Source organism: Pseudonaja textilis, chromosome Z, assembly GCF_049901715.1.
Source record: "Pseudonaja textilis isolate UNSWEBS1 chromosome Z, rPseTex1.2, whole genome shotgun sequence".
NCBI lineage: Eukaryota > Metazoa > Chordata > Lepidosauria > Squamata > Elapidae > Pseudonaja > Pseudonaja textilis.
The window spans coordinates 17,183,756-17,205,734 of record NC_142008.1 but is presented as its reverse complement, the minus strand read 5'-3'; the positions used below and the strand labels follow the sequence as shown (position 1 = coordinate 17,205,734).

Sequence of the window (21,979 nt, the reverse complement as noted above, 5' to 3'; positions counted from 1 at the left end):
TCAGACTAAATTAATCTGCAAACAGCGGCATCCTTTGATTTTTCCAGCATATTGGTCCTGGCATAAGGGTCAAGACATTCTTTACTCGGGACCTGATAAGGATATTATATCTTCAGCCTGTGCTACAACTCTGATCCTGTTTAATATTTCTGTTTCAGACTATGGACAATATAGATGTCAATTGGAGTTACCTAAGTTTCCTTACACAGACTCTCTTTCCATTCGTCTTATGCCTCCACGGACTCTAATACGGAGGCGGAGAACTGCTATTATCTCAAAAACTAGAGACCTTGGTGATAATTTATGGAAAGAAAATTCCTACATCAAGGACATTCGGATGGCAGCTAAGGGTTTAAATGTAACTAATTGTTGGCTTTGTATGCATGTGCCTGGGTCTGGGAAAGGTGGAGTTTTGTTACATGGTGTTCCTTTGAATGAGCGAACCAGTGCTAATTTTGATTATAATGATTTTAAACATTGGCTTTACTGGGGTCCAGACCCCGAAAAGTGGAATCAAACATTATTCACAACAAAGGTAACTTTCACTACCAAAGCATCGGTTTGTTATTACCGCCCCCTGTGGGGACTCAATCTATTTTGCTGGGAAATACTACACCCTGTAAGAAGGTGATTCCTTTGGAAGGAGGATGTATGAAATGTGTAAAAGCATTACTAGTAAGAGTAACTGCATAAATCGGACATCTTCTACGTTATCCAAGGCTTTGAAAGTTTCCCGTGACTGTTGTGTAAATCGGACAACCACTAAGAGGCCTGACATTGGTCACGGGGCATATGTTCTCTGTACTTGGATGTGGCTAATGTGGGGTTGGGAAAGTCAGGCCTCCAATAATATCTATCATAAGCATTTAAAATACTTTCCTCTTCCGGATGGGTTATGGCTGCTATGTGGGGATACTGCTTATCAACAATGGCCAAAGGATTGGTCTGGGGTGTGTACGATTGGGCATGTCATCCCAGTAATATATAAGTTAGACCAACTGCCCAAGGCCCGGATTCGTAACAGGAGGGAGGTGGATTCGGGTCTCACCACGGGAGGGTGGTGGTTAACTCAACTTTCCAGGGCGGCATTACCACCTTTGGGAGTGGCTATGAATTATCGGGATCTGCATATTTTAAATAATTTCACTGTTGCTATGTTTAATAATACTGTTAAGAGCATTAAGATGTTAAATGAAGAAGTGTCTGAAATTCGCCAAATTACTTTACAAAATCGTTATGCTTTAGACATAATATTAGCTGCTAAAGGAGGAGTTTGTGCTTTAATTCATTCACATTGTTGTATTTTTATACATAATTATGAGCCTAACATTACAAAAACTGTTCACGATATGGAAGACCGCATAGCTGAACACGAAGCAGGAAAAGATGGCTTTGATAAGTCACCTTGGGCTTTGCTATGGGATTGGCTTCCTGACAGCTCATGGTTACGTTCATTGCTTCAATTAGTTGTGACAATTGTTATTATACTTATTATGTTATGTTGCTGTATTCAATGTATTCCTAATCTATTTCAAATGTGTACCTCAGCTTTTCAACGTATGGGACCAAGTCGCGAAAGTCGCGAGGAACTGTGTATTATGCCACTAAAACACCCCTATCTTTGAATAAATAAAAAAGGAGGGAATGTGGTAATATATTTTATTCTGTGGGTCCTTGTATAGCTTTGCATAGATCTAGGGACTAAAAAATGCCTCTGGTGGGGGGGGCATTTCCGCCTGCTATGGGTGTTTTTGTCCTGTTAGGACCTGCGAAGCTTAGAGGACCAGATATGTCGGTGAAAGGTCATAGTATATAGCTGAGCCATTCCCAAGGGAATAGCTGAGCCATTCCCATGGGAATTTCCACAGATGTATATTCTCATCCTGTTTATTCTCTTCCTATATATCCTGTGGAAATAACATCCTGTTGAGGTCACTTGTTTTCTGTATGTGCATTTTGTTCTCAATAAAAGCTGGTACCTGGGTCTACTCGGGGCTGGCATAAGCTCAGACGTTTTCCCTGCGTCTCATTTACAAATGTCAGACCACCACACTGAATATAAGATTATTGCACAGGAGAATAATTGTATTAGGGAGACTTGACAAATCTGTTTGCAATGAGCTAACTCTATAACAACTGAATGATTTAAACATTTCTGTACATCTATGCTTTAATAACTGTACAACAAGGTAAAACTTTATCAGATGGAGCTCTTCATAATCATGCAGCTCCATGCTGGAGAAAATTACAGTTGATGACATGAAATTTTTAAAAATTGAGAATATATGCAAAGAAAAAAAAGCTTAAACAGACAACTTTTCAAAAAATAAAATAATTTTATGTTACTCACTTTCCTTGGGCTGGCTTCTAATGTCCAACTGTAAGGGCGATTGATCCAGAATGCAGTAGTGCAAATACTTATAGGTATGCTTCAGTGAATCACATTAATATGAGTATTTCATGGACCCAGGTGCCCTTCGTGTTGCTGGTTATCATCTATAAAGCCTTTCATGACACAGGGTTGAATTATTTGTAGGATTTCCAATCTCCAATTATCTCTGCTTGTCCCATGAGATCTGGCAAAGTACAATACTCTGATCACTTCTATGAAACAATATAATCTGGCACTTTCCAGAACACGTACCTTCATTGTTTCAGCACCTGCTCTATGGAATGGTATTTCTTCTGAGATTCAGATAATCTGATCCTCCTAGTTTTCTATAGGATCCTGAAAACTTGGTTCTTCTCTCCAGGTGTTTATCATTTAAGAGATTTGTAAGACTAACCATCTTGGAGCACCTCTATGGGCAGCTCACAACAACAATATAATTACAAAATCAGAAAACCATAAAAAATGAAAACTAAAAGCAAGTGCCTCATTCATCCCCTTAGAATACCCCAACAATCATCTACAGCAGACATGTCCAATGTAGCCCACAAGCCTTGGCGAGTAATGCAGCCACACAATATCATAAACATTTAACATTATTATGCGATTCATGATATGATATATTTTGCTTGTTCTTTAATCCATGTGCAAGTCTTTCTATCTTGTCTTAAAATGCCAAATGTATCTTTTTATGGCTCTTTGTACTGCTCATAGTTTTTGTATTGATTGTGAATTTAGTGTCCATGTTTCACCAGCATATGTTAGAGCAGGTAGCACACACTGATTGAAAACTTTTCTCTTCAGGCATACAGGGAGGTTGTTCTTGAAAATTAGCTTGCCAAATGCCTGCCAACCAAATTGAACACACTGTTAAATTTTCTTTATCATTGAGAGAGTCAAAGAATTGAAATGGAAATGGAAAGATCACATAGCAAGAAGAAATCATGACAGATGGATCAAGGCAGTCATATAATGGATCCAACTTCATAAAAAGTGTCCATGAAAGAGACCTAAAACATGATGGATCGATGACATCAGCAAGTATTGCAGGCCCAGTTGGCAAAAGAAAGCTCAGGACAATATTGGTTGGCTTTCATCCTTCAGTGGATAGACAATGGCTAAAATGATGAGGATAATGCAATTCATATTATCCTTTTTATATATTTTATATGTCGCCCAAGATAATTCCTCTTCATTTAAGGCAGCCCAGGCAAGCCAAACAGTTGGACATCCATGATCTACAGACTCTCATCACTCTACCCTAGTGCCTGGGTGAAGAACCAGGTATTTATGGTCTTCCAGAAGGCTAAAATGTTGGGGACCTGTCCAACTGCTGAGAGGGAACATGGCATCAGGCTGTCTAGGTATGAATCGAATATGTAATGGTTGGCCTTGGTTGTTCCATTTATTGTTTGAGCTGTTTATCATTGTTTTATTTCTAGTTTTATTTATTTAATAATCTTTATTGTCATTGTACATATATACAATGAAATTGCTTTATCAGATTCAGAAGTCCACTGATTCCACAATGACACCAGGCAGCTTATCCATTATAAAGGGGGAAAAAATCCCCACATGTACAAACTTATTCCCTGTAACAGAAAACATAACCAATGATGTTTCTCAAGCATCCAACTTTGCAGCCTGGGAGAAGAGCTACGTTTCTGTAGACTACTAGAACGACATGGGCAGAGGGTATATTATGTGAGATGGCAAGTGCCAAAACAGAGAAGACACGCTTCCTAGTTCTCCATTGATGGTATTGTTTGATTAAAGGAAACCCAAACATGTCAACTCTGCTTGATCTTACTGGTGGAAAGAAGCTAAGGGAGATAGGCAGTTCTTCAAATAAAATCCACCTATGTATAGGTAATTTGACAGAATACATTATTTTCCAATATGATCTTTCCGATTCTACTACCAGATTGATTTTGCTGAATTTGGGCTCCACTAGAAGGTAAATTAAATCCTGGTTTCCTGCAGGCAACCATGTTAAAACAATCGACTTGTTGTAAACAGCCTGATCCAAAATAAATCAAACGAAAAGAGAACTCTTTATTATTCTTATTATTATTGAGTCTTACTGGTATTTAGGGAATTAGGAGAATTTGATGATTGGTAGCAATTTGCACTCATATTTTCTGTGGGATAAAGATAATGTAAAACGGATTTTCAATGCTTCTGATAGGAATCAGACTTAATGAAAAAGATATGGAAAGAAAGCAATTAGGAAGAGATGCTGGTGAGATATTGTCCAACATCCTCCACGCTCTAACAATTTTAATTTTCTTTTGTGTGTTTACGGTACGCTCCAATAAAGGCTTCGGACTCAGTCGACTATTTTCTTAGGATTTTAACTGATCCTAAGTAAAGATATTAGTCTTTTGGATTAAGGCTAACAGATTACAACGCGTCTTCAGCCAGACACCGAGCTCGCCCCCCGCGCCCCCCTCCGCGGAACTCTCGTAGCGCTTCTGCAGGCGGAAAACTCAAGCTCTCGTTCTGAACAAATGACAGTTGATGACGCAAAGGCCGCGAGCTTCGCCGCAGCTCGCAAACTCGCCGGCTCTCCTTCCTTCGGGGCAACGGCCTTTTCCTCAGAAGAAACATCAGCAAGACACCCGAAGCGGCGGCTGGATAAAGCGGAGTGCGGCCAGGGGGAGATGTGGCGCCTGGGCAGTTGAACATCTTTCGGAAAGCATTGACCATAAAAAGAAGGTTTAACTCGGCCTTTGCCTAGGTGGGGCTGCGGAAGACGAAAATTATAAATTTAGCTGCTGTGTTATGTGATGCAGAAGCATAGATTTAAGCATAACGTACGCTTAACTATAACATAGGTTAATTAAAATCTTATATATAAATATTATATATATAAAATATTATCCCAAGGATCTAATATATTATCCCAGTTCTCTTGCTTCAGAAGACTGACCACACCCTAAAGGTATGTTAGGGCATTTCAAATCTATCAGCTTTCAATTTCCAAACATTAGAAGTGCTCAAAAGTTGTGATGCCTTGGGGACCATAAAGATATTTTGGTTACTTTAATGTAATTTAGAGGTTCTTGGTAAGTAACTACACAAATATCATAACTTTTTAACATTTTGTTTGTTTCATTTATTGCATTGTACTAACCAGTCTGTTGCTAGTTTATGTTGTACAAAATCAGGAAACAACAAACTAGAATTAATCATGGGTTATCGAGTTATGAATAGAGCGTTATACTTATCTCCACGTTTGAGGTTATATTTTTACAAGAAATACACTGGTTATACAAATGGGAGAGATATAGACACTATGGGATCCATAGGTAAATAGACTCTGAGCTCCTACTTTGGAGACCCTCCAAAAACTTTGTTGTGTGTAGGTGGGGGTGTTGCATCTCCACAGGAGTTGTCAAGGTCTAGTGGTACAAATGGAAAGAGGCAGCAATGGATAAACTACAAGTGGGGACTGAGCACCTCCTCTTTCTCAGACATTTTTGAGGTGCTATTTCCACAGCAGCTGCACCATCAATAGCCTCTTCGCCTCTCATTTGGGAATACAGTGTTATTGATAGATGTTCAACAATTAAATAAATAATAAAAATAACATAAAGTCAGTCAAGTCAGTTGAGGCCAGAGGATGTGGTGGAAAAGAAACTCTTGTATTATCTGATGATTTTTCTGTTTTTTTGCTTTCTGATAGTGCTTTTCTGGTGATGGGGCGGGGGAGAGGAGAGGTTGTTTCTGCTTGGGAAAGAATGAGATGGCCATAAGGGATGGATTCTTCTGGGGAAAAGGGTTGCAAGAGCTATATGTACTGGTATGTATGTTTGTATGGCCACATATTGGAAAGGACAGGAGAGGCACAGTACAGAAACCCTTATGTGACTGTGTGACCTTTCCCTTCTCCCCTTTGCCCTTCCGTTATTGTACCTTGAGAGGTAGTTATTGAGGACCCTGCCTGAAAGTCTTGTTTTGGGATAAGAAAGCTCTACTTATTTTCCCATGCTTGCTGAAGCGTATTTTGGAGACTGAATACAGATGGTCGTAAGTAATATGCTGTACTTTACAAATCATAATGCTTTAACATGTGAAGCCGAAATTAAAATCACATAGTAATTTGGGTGAATCTACTTATTGAATTCCCATTTGCCGTCTTATCATCCAGTAGTATTGGTCAGGATGAGAATTCAGCTCCAGATTTCAATCAGTCAATTAGAATATGGCTGGAATGGAATCAATCTCTTTTTTGTAATGTGGTGACCAAGACTAGATGCAGTATTCCAGGGGTGGTCTTACTAATGATTTATAAAGTAGTACCAATATTTTCTATGCCTCTGTTTATACAACCAAGGGTTATATTAACTTTTTTGGTGGCTTCCACACACTGCTCATATTTAAATGATTATCCACTTAGACATGAAGGCTTCTCTTATAGTTACTGTTTTTTGAGTCAGATTTCACCTAATCTGTACTTGAATCTTTTGTTTCTCCTGCCTAGGTATAAGACCTTGCTTTTTACCACATTAAATTTTATGTTTTTGGATATGGCCCATTGCTCAAGTCTGTCAAGATCCTTTTGATTTCTGAACTTGCCTTCTGGGGTATTGGTTATTCCTGCCAGCTTAGTGTCTTCTGAAAATTTGATGAGTTCCCCTTCTATTCCCTCATCTAAGTCATTTATGAAAATACTGAATGGTACTTGGCCTAAGACGGAGCCTTGTGGTACCATACTACTTCCTTTCCCATAAGGACCACTTGTTGAGTACAGTTTGTCAGCCAGTTAAAAATCCATCTGGTGGTGATGCTGTCTATCCCACATTTTTCTACTTTATCAAAAAGTAGGTTGTAGTCTACTTTGTTGGTTGCATTGCTGAAGTCTTAAGTATACTATGTCCACAGAATTTCGCTGGTCTCGTAATTTGGTCACTTTGTCAAAGAATGAAATAAGTTTTGGTTTGGCATGATCTATTTTTAACAAACCTGTGCTGACTTTGAATGATAACTTTATATGTTTCTAGATGTTTGCAGATCTGTTTTTTGATTATTATTTTCCAGTATCTTCCCAGGTATTGATGCCAGGCTGTAGTTTCCTTCTTTCCTTTGCTGAAGATGGGAAACCCCATCAGTTCTTTTCCAATCCTCTGGTACTTCCCTGGTGCTCCAGGATTTTTGAAAGATATAACAATTGCCGTCTTGGGTGAGTGGCACTGCCTCAGATTGATCTGATGTGTAATCTGGGGGTTTTCCTGCTCATGGAGCAGATGGCAGCTGTGGCCTGGAAGACCATTGCACAAGGAATGTATGTCAGTTATTTCCATTTTCTGGACCAGCAATCCCTGCTCATGCTCACCTATACTCTAGTCACCTCTGATCTGGACTATATGGAAGGGGAAGAAAAAGAGAGGCAGATGGACTCTAAAAAGATTGATCCTAAATCACAAAGAATTTAAATTGAGGATGGAAGAGCAACTATGTGTGTTCTTCTAAGAAAATAAGAAGGAGGATACCAATATACAAAATCTATGGGACACCACAAAAGCATATAAGAGTGGCATGGCTATAGCATACATGGCAAAAGAAAATAAAAAGAAGAAGCAACAACAAGAGAGCCTAGAACAGGGGTCGCCAACCTTTTGGACCTCAGGGACCACCAAACTCATACTTTTAAATCCCAAGGACCACTAATATGATTTTTTTTAAAAAAATTAATATATATTTTTTTATTTTTATATTAAATATAAATTTAATATTAAAAATTGTTGTAATGACGAGACAGTCGAGTTGTTTGATCATGAACAACTGAATCATCATGATCTTTATTGGAGTATAGTCTTTATATACATTTTTAGTTATCCTCCATCATTGGTTAACTTTGGTTACTGCTTAACTTTCGTTACTGTTTAGTACAGTAATCTATACAATTAATTATCTCTAGTTAAAGTCTAACATATGTTTACTTCCCCTCTCTAATCCTCCTTGTGTGTTCTTCCAAGAAAATAAGAGGAGGATACCAATATACAAAATCTATGATTTTGAGATTAGATTAGTGACTTTGTTTGCCTGAGTTGTATTTGCTTGGAAACATTCTTTATCTGAGGTTTGCCATCCGAGATTGGAACATTCCTGCACTTACAACTCTACATATCCTTGTTTTTTATTTTAAATGGAGGATTCAAAGATTTATGAATGTATCACAATTGTAGAGGATTAAGAGAGGGAGAAGCAGGACAAAACAATGCAAATAAATTTGGAATACATTGAATAAAACAGGTTGCAATTAGTACAATAATAATTATAGCATAAAAGAAAAACTCTGAGCCAAGACCAATCAGGGAGCCAATTGATTAACCACTCAAAAGGTGAGTAATGAGCATGGATATTATTTTGAATGTATGATTGTAAATTGGCAAGCTCATCCTCAATAGTTTTATTCAAAGAATGAAAATTCACAGCACATCCACGGCGTCCAACTAACATACAATACCCTCCCTGAGGGGTTAAGAGATAGTCTATGGCAAAACGCTGCTGTAAGACATCTTGATTTAAGTCTTCTATTTCATGCTGCAAATCACAAATAATAGCAGTGGTAGCATTGATGGATTTTTCAAGTCTGCAGGTGAAACCAAGAATAGATCGTCTGTTTTCTTGAGCAATTATGCCAGGATAAGAGCCTAGAGTAAGGACCCCTGTAATGGCCCCTGCCAATGCACGGCCAAATGTAGAACCAGAAGACAATTGTGTGTCAATAATGACTTCATCATTACATGTAGGCCTCAGAGAGGAATGCCGCTATTGAGTTGATGGGAGCGTACCTATTTGAACAGGTAGAGTAAAATAACCTATAGTTGCACATTGATAATTCTGAGGATGAACATTAGTAGCATATTTATCAAAAAAGAACCACATATTAGGATCCTTCAGCTGCCAACCAGCGCATATTGATCCTGTATTAGATTGATCAGAGGCATTAAAAATAGGAAAATTGTCAGGATACATATCAGGAGCTATATTAATTCCATGCAAAGAAGAATTAAAGGTACCTGACAACCAATAGTAGTCAGAACAATAACTATAATTCCCTACCTTTTTTAATATGTGTTGAGCAGCATCATAATCAGACCAATTACGAAGCCAAGTGTGTTTAGCATGATAACAGAAACACAGACCCCTTGTAAATTGACTAACTTTCAAGTAATGCCAACGGACAGAATTCAATTGCATAGGGGGTGTAGAAAATAGCCAGGAGTGTGAAATAGATAGTAGTTGTGAGACAATAAATGTAGAAGACATGATCAAGTTAGGGGTAAAAGAAATTTGACCAAATGCCATTGGGGGCTCATAGTATAAAGTAATATTTGTCCCATGGGTCATAAACATGTATTGGGCATGACGAACCCACAAATTAGGGTTAAGATGAACCATAGAGCAGAAACACCATTAACCATAAACAAGAAAATATAAAGTAAAATGGTAACAGAGTTAGCAGTAATAATACCAAAAACAGCAGCAACAAGATTTTCAGGAGTCTGAGGTAATGAGGCCTTTTGCAGTTGTTGTTGAGCTTGATATGTAGTAGATTTAACCTGTCCCCAAGTGATGGGTTGCAGGCGCTTTGACCTTGGAAGATGAAGATTGAAATCCGGAATCGGGTAGTGAAGGCCCTGATGCCATGCCATGATACGGACGAACACAGCGCGCTGGAACCCACACTGCTTGTTGAGTAGAAGGATCTTCCATGGCAGTGTAACCGCGACCCCAGGTGATCAGCGGTGTAGGGCCTTTCCAGGTTGGATATGGAGCTTGGCGATACTTTACCAAAGGCCTTGCTAAAGATTCAGTAGTTTGAAAATGCAAAATAACAGGTGAGTCTGCAAGAGAATCTGAAAAGGTTAAATAATTCCAAGTATATAATGCTACAGCAATGAGATTTTGAATCTTTCGCAAATGGTAAGGGCCAGACTCAGTTTGTAATTGTTTCTGAAGCAATGCCTTAAAAGTACGATGAACTCACTCAACTATAGCTTGACCCTGAGAGTTGTAAGGAATTCCATGCACTAACGTAATATTCCATTTCTGACAAAAGGTTTGAAATTCCTTACTAATATAAGCTGAGCCATTGTCAGTTTTCAACTGAGAAGGCTGACCCATTACAGCAAAAGAGGATAGGCAATGAGAAATAACATCTGAAGTACATTCATGTTTTGAAACGGTAACCCAAAGGAAATGTGAATGAGTGTCAATAGACGTGTGAAGATAACAGTATGGCTTAAAGGTTGAAAATTGAGTTATATCCATTTGCCAAATTTGATTAGGTTGGGTTCCTCATGGGTTGACACCCACTGGAAAGGGGACTGCCAGTTGCTGACAAGCTGGACAAGCACGGACAATATCCTGGGCTTGAGATAATGAAATTTTAAATTGCTTTGCAAGCTATTTGGCATTTTGATGAAAATAAGAATGACCAGCAACAGGATCAGCAAACAAAGACGCAACATCTTTTAAGGATTCATCGGTCTTCCAATTTCCTTCAGTCAAGGCATTAGTAAAGGGAGTTATGACTTCAAATGTGTTCTACATACAAAGAATACAAGCGAGTTTCCAAACTATTCTTTAAAGATAAAAACAAGGATAACAAATTCTTATCCAAAGAGAGAGCACAATAAGAAAAGGGAAGAGATTGCATAGCTAAATACACATATTGAGTATCAGCGATCAAGTTAATAGGTTGGTCATTGAACAATCGTAAAGCCAAAATCACAGCAGCCAGCTCAGCACGTTGAGCTGAAGTCTGCGTGGCAGTAAATTTAGAATACCATTGTTGTTGAATCTGCCAGACAACCACACCCCTTGTAGGTGATCCATCAGTAAGAGCTTTAGAAATAGGATTTCGCACAAAAATGGAAGAAAAGGCCGGATTTAAAGTAGTAGTAACCACTATTCTAGGATCCTTGGGTAAAGAATACAACAAATTTCCCGCATATTGAGAAAAGGCTATCTGATATGATCCTGAAATCATCATCAAAATGCTCATGTTCAACTTTTGTACCAGTGAAAGCTATGCTAATGAGATCCTGTCCTGTAAGATGTAAGGCTCGTTTACGACCTTTAATAATCAAATACTCTAATGCTGAGTGATAAGGATGTTTCTAGGCTGACAAATTAATCCATTCATGTATGTTGACCGCTTGCGGGGACGCATTAGAATAAAGACATCCCATGGGTAAGGGTGTAGTGGGAAGAATAGCTAAGCAAAGTCCTATTGTTAAGGATGTTATCCTGTCCACATATCGATGCTTAAACTTATTCAATATTTCTTGAAGGCATGTTCTTTGAGGATCAGTTAATACAACTAGATCTCCTGGTGATTGTGCTCCCTTCAAAGACTGAAATAAGGGCAACATATCACTAGTTGTAATGTAGAAGGATGGGGGTGCTCAATTAATAATGCCAAGTAATTTTTGCAATTGTACTAACGTATATGATTTCTGTACTTGTAATTCAGGAAGAATTGGAATGGAGGAATTGTGCAAAATTCTATGTCCTAAGTAGGTATAAGGTTCTACCTTTTGAATTTTGTCTGAGGCTATATACAATCCCTGTTGTGCCACAATATCCATTAACTCTTTTAACAACTTAGATTCATCAAAATCCGGGGCTGCTGTCAATATACCATCCATATAATGTTAGACTAAATAGGAAGGAAATTTATTCCAAAAAGGTTGAAGGGCATTATCCACGAAATATTGACAAAGCGTAGGGGAATTAAGCATTCCCTGAGGCAACAATCGCCAATGATATCGTTTTGTGGGCATGCTATTATTAAAAACTGGGACAGTAAATGCAAATTTTTCTTTGTCTTGAGGCTGCAAAGGTATAGTAAAAAAGCAGTCTTTAAGATCAACTACCAATAATTTATAAAAATTAGTAATTAAATTAGGATTTGGTAGACCACATTGTAAAGGACCCATGGGTTGGATATATTTATTAATTTCTCTTAAATCCTGAAGGAGACGCCATTTCCCATTTTTCTTTTTTATAACAAAAACAGGAGTATTCCGAGGACTAGTAGAAGGTTCTATATGACCAGCAGCCAATTGTTCTTGAACCAATTGTTGTAAAGCGGTGAGTTTTTCCCTTGATAATGGCCATTGTTCCACTCAAACCAGCGTAGAACAGAGCCATTTAAGAGGAAGAGCCATCATCAAGAATCAAATGGGCATTAAGAAGAGAAAGGATATCACGGCCCCAAATATTAGTATGAATATCTAGAATGTATGGTTGTAGGAAAAAGGACTTACCAGCAAATGTTGTAACATTAATTTCTTGAACACTCTGCCAAGCAGCTGTAGAACCTCCTTTTCCCCACAATGAAGGAACTGTTGTTTTTGGCCACTGTACTGGCCACTGTAAAGAGGAGATGACAGTAACATCAGCTCCAGTATCCAATAACCCTTGAAATGGTTGTTTATTAAGGAAGAGTGTTAACAAAGGATGAGAGGAGTTCAGCTGATGAAGTAAGCCTACAGATAAAGAAGTTGATCCAAATCCTGCATCCCCACGATTACCTATACCAGGAGATGGAATTTCATATGGAAGAAGAAGCAATTGAGCAACAGAAGAATTACACGGAAGAACTTGAGGAAGATTCTCCCAAATCTGAATCATGAGGATACCAGTGTAATCTGAATCTGTTACCCCAGGCACAACAAAATAGCCCTTTTTGTGTGCAGAAGAACGAGGCAAAATTAAGCCAACTAATCCCAAAGGAAGAGGACCTTTAAATTGAGATGGAACTATTTTAACTTCCATGGGAAATTTAAATTCAATTTCCTCTTGAGTGATTAAATTGATCCCAGCGCAATCGGCTGTGGCTGTGGAGGAGTGAGAGAGACTGCTGGAGGAGTCAGAGTGATGGGAAAGGCACGCTTTGGATTCTGGGTGGGTGCCATACCCATTGGCAAGTTTCCTGACCGAAACTGACATTGATTGGCCCAATGAAATCCCTTTTTGCAAATAGGGCACTTCTTAGAAGGACGATTCTGAGGCATAGAAGGTGTAGAATGACAGTCCTTTTGAAAGTGGCCAGGCGTCTTACACTTAAAACAGTTACCAATTGGTCGCTGTCCTTTCTGAATAGCAGCTGCTAACATTTGCATTTTATAAGTTTGTGATCCAATATCCTGGCAGACTCTCAGCATATCTGCTAGAGTATAATGAGCAGTAGCCTTTAATGGCTGTAAAGCTCTTTTACAATCTGCATTAGCATTTTCAATAGCTAACTGGTGAAGAAGTTCACCAGCAGCTTCCTAAACTGCTGTCTAATTGCTTTGGACAGATGCTCAACAAAGTCAGCATAAGGCTCATTGGCATTCTATCGAATGTTTGAAAAATTTGCTCTAGGTTCTCCAGCTTGGGGTACCTTAAGAAAAACACGAAAGACACATTCAGAAACAATAGTTAACATAGCTGGAGGAAGAACAACTTGAGTAAGAATTGTACCAAATGGTCCAGAACCAAATAGCTACTCAACTGTATATGCTCCTCCTCCTCCTAAAGCAGCAGCTTGAGCATATATATATCATATATTCACTTTCCCAAACCACATATTGCATGGATGTTAAAATCATGCAAAATATTTGCTTCCAATCTTCAGGGATCATTGTATAACCATTTTTTATTCCTTCTACAGGTCCTCTTGTAAAATTACCACTAATTACCATAATTACCACTAATCCCATAGTCTGTAACTGTCTTTTTAAACTCTCTTAAGATCTGATAAGGCAGACCCTCCCATTTTGCTACTTGCAGTCCAAGCTGTGGCCCCTGACCAGGACAATATTGTACTGGACAAACAGATAGTAATTCTGCAAGTTCTGTTCCTGAGACAGAGGCATCCCTTTTACAAGTCTCTACCATTTTCTGAAAAGAAGACTGAACAATAGAGTCAGGAGGCTTTTGCCCTGTATCTGCAGGAGCTGAGGAAATTGAAGACATATATTCAGGTGAAGAAGGGGGACAAATGACAGCATTAGTATAACGTGAAGGTGGAGGTGTTAAAAGAGAAAGTTCATTGTGTCCAAATTTTTCAATTGCATGCCTACATAAATGTCACACATGCAAAACTTCTACTTTTGCTCGAGGTTTAGTATGCAATGTTTTCCCAATATGTTCCCAATCAGTTAATTTTAAAGACCCCTTTTCTGGATACCATAGGCACTGAGCTGCAATCTCCTGGACCATCCTTAAGAGATTTCTCTGTGGTACCTCAGTATTATTTTTCTTCAACAAATAGCCTAATTCATCTACATGCTTCCTTTGTTCCTCAGAAAGCGAAGACCCCATACTTACAGAAACCAAAAGGCTGAAGAAACCACAAAGGGTTGAAGGTGCACGAAATCCTTGCTGGATAAAGTAAGAGGGTCCCTGTTCAGACACCACTTGTTGTAATGACGAGGCAGTCGAGTTGTTTGATCATGAACAACTGAATCATTATGATCTTTATTGGAGTATAGTCTTGTATTTATATACATTTTTAGTTATCCTCCATCATTGGTTAACTTTGGTTACTTCTTAACTTTCGTTACTGTTTAGTACAGTAATCCATACAATTAATTATCTCTAGTTAAAGTCTAACATATGTTTACTTCCCCTCTCTAATCCTCCTTTATCCATAGATTAGTGACTTTGTTTGCCTGAGTTGTATTTGCTTGGAAACATTCTTTATCTGAGGTTTGCCATCCGAGATTGAAACATTCCTGCAATTACAACTCTACAAAAAATTAATGTTAATATTATATATTTATATATACACACATATATATTAATATAAAAATGGTTATTTAATTATAAAACAATAAGAAAAGCAGAGCTCTCCCCAAATATGATCTCCTGTCATTTCATATCTCCTCCCAAGTCAGAGGAAACATCTCTCTCCTTTGCCAGGTGTGGCTGCCTGGAGTTGGGGGAGGGAAGGAGGGCCAGGCTGTTTCCATCCCTCCCCCCACCTGCACCTTCCAAAGAGACAGAAGTGCAGGTGGGTGTCTGTGTGTGTCTGAACTGAGGGGTCTTGGGGCAACTGGTGCTGGGAGAAGCAGAGAGGACTTTGCTCTCCTTGGGGGGGGCAGTGCCCCTTGGCCACCCCCTCCAGGGGCTTCTCAGCAGGCAGGTGCCTACAGAACAACCACTGCCATCAGTGATTAATTGGGGGGAGGAGTGGGGGAGAAAGTGGGGGCTCCTTTCAGATCCCGAGGGAGGATTGAGAGAGCTCAGACCTGCAGCTGAGGAAAAGCTCCAGGACAGTGATGCAGGGGGTCTTCCAGCCTCACCTGGAGGCAGGCAAGGAATGGGGGAGGCTGACACCTTCACCCCCCACCCAAGAGGAGAGTTGCTTTCCTCTATCAGCCCTCCATCTGTTGCTTCTGCTGCTCCTTGCCTCTCCTGCCCTGGGAGCGGAGCCAGGTGCCATTTCCTCCCCATGCTTGGCTGCATCTTTGGCGGGAGAGAAATCCACTGCAGAGCCTGCAATGGATGATCCACTCCTCCCGAGCATTGCTTCCCTGCGAGCTGCCTTGCAGAGCCCATGGGGGGATGAGAGAGGGTCTCCCTCCAGCCAAGCTGTTGAGTGCTCTTCGAGTAGCCAGAGTAACTTTCATTTTTTGAGAGCCCGGCTGAAGTTTCTCGAGCCATTTCAGCAAGAGAGACAACAGTTTGCAGGGGGGCAATTTGACTCCAGCTGCTTCTCTTTGCACAACAGATGCGGCAGGACATTCCAGCCACCATGGGCCGGTCCCATATTCCAGAGCTGTAATCATCCCTATGGAGGAGCTGCTCTGGGATGACCAAAGGACCAGTCCTGTGACTTCTACAGCTCTGGAATATGGGACTAACTTTCCCACTGTCAGCAAGCCACCCCGGGGTGGATTTTCCTCCCCGGCCGTTTTGGTCTTGCCTTCCAATTCCAGCTTGCGTGGCTCTCTACTCAGTCTCAAGGTAAGTTTTGCAGTCGGCCAAAGGGTGGGGGCCAGCAGGTGGGCAGGCCATGTGGGCGGAGCAGCGTTGTTTTTCTGCATGGCCCAGATTAATTGCTTCCAGGGGCCATTCTGCAGACCACCAAAAATTTTCCATGGCCCACTGGTTGGTGACCACTGGCCTAGAAGATGAATTCAGAAGACTGGAAGAAGAACTACAAAGGGAACCACAGAAAAGAAGTTTAAAATAACAAATGGAATTAGTCAAACATAAACTGAACATTCTTGAAAAAGGAGAGCTAGCACAACAAATAAAAAGGAATAATCATTTTTTTTGAAAATGCTAATAAACGAAGGAGATGGCTAGCATATAAATTGACAAAACAAAAGGAAAAAAGCTGGATTAATAAACTGCAAAATGAGGAAGGAATTATGTGTTAACAAAGTGAAGAGAAGAACAATATAGTCCAAGATTTTTATAAGAAGTTATATAATGATAATGAATGCCCCATGGAAGAAAAGATATCACAGTGCTTGAAGAAAGCAAACCTGCCAAAAATCTCAGAAAGAAAAAGAAAAAAACCCAAATGTGGACATAAAAAGGCCAGAATTAATTTAAATATTGAAAAATCAGAAGAATAAAACGCCAGGCCCAAATTGGCTATCGGTAGAAATATATAAAGAATTTCAGGAACTATTAGCCCAAATATTACTAGAAGTGTTTAATGCAGTTTTAAAAGAAGCAAAAACACCAATATCACGGACCAAATATAGCATTTATGGTCTTAACAATGATTAAAAATGATAGACCCATATCATTTTTGAATTCAGATTATAAAATATTTATGGCAATAATTGCTGAAAGACTTAAAATATTTTTGAATGAAGTTATACATATAGACCAAAATGGATTTCTCCTGAAAAGACAAAATACGTAACAGCATGAGAATGATGTTGGACGTTTTGGAATACTATGAAGTTCATTGTGAAAAGCAAGGGGCAATGATATTCCTAGATGCACAAAAAGCCTTTGATAATGTAAATTGAAATGTCATGTTAAAAGTTAAATTATATGGATTTTGGTGAAAATTTTATTACTGTATTCAGAGCTACATATGTCAAATCAGAGGCAAGAGTCATAATAAATGGAGAAATGACACAATTAGAAATAGGCACAAGATTAGGAATTAGGAAAGGCACAAGACAAGGATGTCCGCCATCGTCGTTACTGTTCATATTAACTCTAGAAGTACTAACAAGAATAATTCAGAAAGATAAATTAGAGGACTAAATATTAAGAAAAAATTATAAACTACAGGCATTTTCAGATGACCTTGTATTTATTATAGAGGAATCACTACAATCAGGCCCAAGGCTTATGGAAGTACTGGAAGTACTGGAAGAGTATGAGGAAGTAGCTGGAAGTTTCAGTTGGTTCAAAATGCGACAGCCCACATGGTTTTGTACAAGCCTAGATTTGCATATGTCTTAATTTTTTTTGTGGGAGTGTGCTTTGACTGCCAATTTGCTGCTCGTTGCACCCTTTAAAGCCCTATCCTACATGGCTCAGGACCATGTTAAGTGAAGGTATGCTTCTCCGCTTACTCACACATACAAGTAGCTGTGATTTAGCGAGCTTATTAATATTCTCTAGCAATTCACTTCACACAAAGAAAACAGAACTAAACTGTCCCAATTAACTCCAGCCATAAGTAGACCAATGTTAGTCCACAGAGCAATGGCCAAAGTCTACAAAGCACTTGAAAGTTTCTCAAATAAAAAAAAAAATCCACCAGACAAACTTACATCCACAACACGAGAGCTCATGAGTCAAGAAATGTACAGAGTTTCAAAGACATGATACAAGTCAAGGCACAGTGTCAATGCAAAGTAATGCAGGAATTACAACCAGAAAACACACAGGAAACAAATATGACTCCCTCTGTCTGCAGTGCTAAATAGCCAGCTTTTTGGTGTAGCCATCAGAAAGGGCAAGACTTTCTTCTCTCAAGTAGTCTGGCTGATCTTTTCTGGTCCTGCCTTTTCCCCCTGCTTTACATGTTCTTGGATGAGGTACAGAAGACAGTTCCTCCTCCTCCTCCTCACTGGCTGTCTGCAACTGCATATTTTCCTCTGTCAAATTCCTTCCAGACAGCTGTTCTGAGCTATCAATTAACTCAGTTTTTCATGTGCTAAGAACCAATTCATCTTCCCCTGAGCCGACATCTAGAAAAGTAGCTAGGGAATTGTCCTGGGAAGTCATCACAGAACATCCTCCAGTCAGATCTACCTGAGCCATCAGAGTGGGGAGGCAGAAAACACTATGGGGCCCCTCTCCTAAGGAAGTCTATCTGGTGGGTGTAAGAAGAGCCTTTCCCACAATGGTCTTATCCCTTATCCACATCATCCCTGTAGGGATAAGATTGGCCCCTACTTTAACACTCTTTCACAAGACCATGAAGACATGGTGCTGTTAACTGGCCTGGAGATCCCAGGATGATAAGGAGCTCATTAAGTGATTTGTTTGATTGTTGTCGCTGGGAAGACAGAATGTTACTGCTTTTTGTATTGGAATTTTATTCTTGGAAGCTGCCTGGAATCATTGGGAGTGAATTGGGTGGCCATATACATTTTCTAAATAAATAAATAAATTAAATTATTCAGGATGTCAGCTGTTGACACATTGATCAGAAATTGATCTGATTACTATGAGTGTTAATGTAATGTCCTTCATTTCAAATCATGAACACCAAGTCTAGCATGTACCTCCCATGTGAACTGGGGCTGAAACCACAGTTTCTTTAGGCCCACCATGTTCCACCCTGGAGCAAGAAGGTTGAAATGCATCCAACACTAAAAGTTTGAAAACTCTACTACAGGCTCTGCTGTGAGAGAAAGGAGCTCAGGCATGATTTCTGCTAGACGGCAGGCTAGGTGATACATCAAAGTGAGTCCTAATTTGTCCCTGTAGCTCTGAATAAAGCTATTCACATTTGATCACTCTTGGTTTAGCATATCTAATAGTAGGCATGTTCTTTGGAATCCCTGTCATCATCTAACAAGCTAACACCCAAGAAGATAGGCTCAAGATCCAGATGGATCTTGACAGACTAGAACACTGGGCCATATCTAACAAAATGAAATTCAATGTAGAGAAAAGTAAAGTCCTACACTTAGGCAAGAAAAACCAAAAGTACACATATACTGGGTGAAACCAGTCTTAATATCAGTAACTGTGAGAGGATATTGGAGTCTTAGTGGACAACCATCTAGATATGAGCCAGCAGTGTGCAGCAGCAGCCAAAAAAAAGCTAATGCAATCCTAAATTAACAGGGGGATACAATCGAGATCAAGTGAGGTAGTAATACCACTCTATAAAGCCTTAGTAAGACCACACCTAGAGTACTGCATCCAATTTTGGTCACCACATTTTAAAAAAGATGTTGAGACTCTAGAAAAAGTGCAAAGAAGAAGAACCAGAATGATTAGGGAACTGGAGACTAAGGCATATGAAGAACGGTTACAGGAACTGGTCTTGGCTAGTCTAGTGAAGAGAAGGACCAGGGGACACATGATAAGAGTCTTCCAACATTTGAGGGCTGCCACAGAGAGGAAGGGGTCAATCTATTTGCCAAAGCACCTGTAGCTCAGACAAGGATGATGTAATGTATGGAAACTGAACAAGGAGAGATTTAACCTGGAAATAAGGAAAAAGAACAATCAACCAATGGAACAGCTTGTCCTCAGAAGTTGTGGAAGTTGTGCAATTTGTCAGAAATGGTGTAGGGTCTCCCGCTTGGGCGGGGGATTGGACTAGATGACTTTGGCTTTAATTATGACAGTTGTAGGATCTAAAACTTTGAAGGAAAGATCTTGGGTTATATTCCTTGCTAACTAAATCTCAGCAATACTTATTACATCTGTAGTAATGTACCACCAGATTGTGTCTTTTCTGTAGATTTATGATTTGTTCTATCTGCCTCATCCCTTTATACCAATACTATAGTCAGTTTGATTTCTGTATAATATGCTGATGTGCAGGTCTACAAATGTCATTTTGATAGCATTATACTTAAATTAATTGATTTTTTATGGCTCAGAGCAATTAACCTTACTGGTTCATATAGTTAATTAATGGTTTACTATGATAATGTGAACTAAGACATATAGTTAATTCAGGAAATCATGATTCAGTTAATGGGCAGTACAATATCCAATCAGCCAGTAAATGATATTCAGCTTTATTCCTTCAGTTGGTTTATTTGTTCCATAATTCCAGGGTTAATGGCCAAGTGTTACTTAATCCTATTTTTTGCATTTTCTTTTAAGATTGAAAACAATTAACCTGCCTTAGAAGCTACTGAATAATTGTAGAATATTCCTCAGATGCAGGTATGTTGTTTTAAAGATAATTTTAAGGTAGATATTAGCTAATTTTATATTATTTTATATTTTGTTGAGCATTTCCTCTTTTGTATTAGATTTGATTGTATGTTTAAAATAAGGACTTAATATTTGTTTGATGAATAAATGTATGATAGACTTGTATAGTGTGTATGCTGTTGTATTAGACCTGTTGAGACCTAGATTTAATCTGATCTTAGCCATGGAATTTTAGTAAGTAAATTTGGATCAGTCACTTCATAACAGTCTGGCAACAAAAAGTCTGCAAGCAAACAAGCTAAGGGACCAAGGACTCCATAGTTCAATCCTGAGCAACATACAGTATATTTATTCTCTTCTCTTGATCCTCTTTTTGGGGGTATTTCACTAGCAATTGTTGCAGTGAGAAAGATACTTCACTACTAAGACATGTGCTGCTTCTTTCCTCCAATATTCCATCCAATCCAACTTAAGTCATCAGCAGTAGGGACTTAAGCAGCTAAGAAACTACTGATCAGTATTATCTGGAATCATATTTTTTAAAATTATCCTGCTATAATATAAAACAGCACACTGGAAGCAGTCTCAAACATTTGAAATAACAGTATTTTGTTCTGTGCATAAAACAAAGCATAGTACAGGTAATACAGTCAGTTCTTTTAGTGATCAAAGTTGCAACGGCATGGAAAAAAGTGACCTATAACCATTTTTCACACATATGACCATTGCATCATCCCAAGGGTCATGTGACCAAAATCCAGCTGCTTGGCAATTGACTCACATTTATAACTGTTGCAGTGTCCCAGGGTCAGGTGATTCCTTTTGTGACCTTCTAATAAGCAAACTCAATGAGGAAGCCAGATTTGCTTAACAACCGTATCATTAAATTAACAACTACAGTGATTCACTTAACAACTGTGGCAAAAAAATGGGACAAAACTCACTTAACAATATTTCACTTAGCAACAGAAATTTGGAGCTTGATTGTTGTTGTAAGTCAACAACTACCAGCATTTATCTTTATCTTTCTTGAAATAAATTTTTTAAAACTTGGACGACTCCAAAAGTAGCAGGAAAATAGAGTGCACAGTAACTTCTGTTTTTCTGGTATTTTTTTCTATGTAGTTATAAGTATAATTTTGATATACTGGAGCAAAACTAGGATGTGGAAATAGGTGTACTTCAAGGTGGGTTATAGGGTTTATACTTTTTAAAATAATAATTAAATGTATCTGATAAAATTGATTATTA

The 21,979-nt window shown here is 38.9% G+C and overlaps 1 protein-coding gene and 1 pseudogene across 1 annotated transcript in view; one reads left to right on the top strand and one right to left on the bottom strand.

The window, feature by feature from the left end:
- Positions 1-4,792: 4,792 nt before the first annotated feature.
- LOC148123917 (uncharacterized) lies at positions 4,793-9,983 on the bottom strand (annotated as a pseudogene).
- Positions 5,318-21,979, top strand: part of CCDC7 (coiled-coil domain containing 7) — a 256,642-nt gene continuing 239,980 nt past the window's right edge. The window contains exons 1-2 of the mRNA XM_087917690.1: positions 5,318-6,421; positions 20,675-20,737. The gene's annotated coding sequence lies outside the window, so the exon portion shown is untranslated. The remainder of the gene's footprint in view (positions 6,422-20,674; positions 20,738-21,979) is intronic.